This window comes from Citrus clementina, unplaced genomic scaffold (genome assembly GCF_000493195.1).
Source record: "Citrus clementina cultivar Clemenules unplaced genomic scaffold, Citrus_clementina_v1.0 scaffold_3, whole genome shotgun sequence".
NCBI classification, from domain to species: Eukaryota; Viridiplantae; Streptophyta; class Magnoliopsida; order Sapindales; family Rutaceae; genus Citrus; species Citrus x clementina.
Genome location: NW_006262339.1, coordinates 16,101,397 through 16,102,665, shown reverse-complemented (window position 1 = coordinate 16,102,665; position 1,269 = coordinate 16,101,397).

Sequence of the window (1,269 nt, the reverse complement as noted above, 5' to 3'; positions counted from 1 at the left end):
CATTCATTTCTCAAATTGAACCCAAATCCTTTGCGGGTGCGGAAAATGATGAATCTTGGATTATGGCAATGCAAGAGGAGTTAAATCAATTTGAAAGAAACAATGTGTGGGAATTAGTTCCTAAACCGAAACATCAATCCGTCATAGGTACTAAATGGATATTTAGAAATAAGATGGATGAATCCGGTGTGGTTGTAAGAAATAAAGTGAGATTAGTGGCTCAAGGTTACAACTAAGAAGAAGGAATTGATTTTGATGAAACTTTTGCACCCGTTGCTAGACTAGAATCAATTAGAATATTGTTGGCATTTGCATGTCATAAAGATTTCATCTTGTTTCAAATGAATGTGAAAAGTGCTTTCTTAAATGGGTATATTATGGAAGAAGTGTTTGTAAAACAACCCTCTGGTTTTGAAAATGAAAAATTTCCAAATCATGTTTATAAGTTGCTTAAAGCCTTGTATGGATTAAAACAAGCACCTAGAGCATGGTATGATAGACTTAAGAATTTTTTGTTAGAAAATGATTTTACAATGGGTAAAGTGGATACTACTCTATTTGTTAAGCATAAGAACCAAGATATACTTATTGTTCAAATTTATGTCGATGATATTATTTTTGGTTCTATTAATGAGTTGTTGTGTAAAGAATTTTCATCGTGTATAAGCAAAGAATTTAAGATGAGTATGATGGGAGAGTTGAAGTACTTCCTTGGACTTCAAATCAAACAAAACGAGGAAGGAATTTTCATAAATCAAGCCAAGTACGTAAAAGATCTACTCAAACAATTCGGGATTGATGACTCAAAGACCAAAAATACACCAATGAACACAACAACCAAGCTAGACAAAGATGAAAAAGGCAAAGAAATGGATATCAAGATATATCGAGGTATGATCGGATCTCTACTTTATTTGACTGCAAGTAGACTCGATATCATGTTTAGTGTATGTTTGTGTGCAAGATTTCAATCATGTCCCAAGGAATCCCATTTGCTTGCAGTTAAAATATTTTTTCGTTATTTGAGTGGAACCATAGATATTGGCCTTTGGTATCCTAGGGGAACTCATATAGATTTAACATGTTATTCGGATGCGGACTTTACCGGTTATAAAGTGGATAGGAAAAGCACTAGTGGAACTTGCTATATTTTAGGACACTCACTTGTTTCATGGTTCAGCAAGAAATAAAATTCTGTTGCACTTTCAACTACTGAGGCTGAATATATAGCTGCCGGAAGTTGTTGTGCACAAGCACTTTGGATGAAAC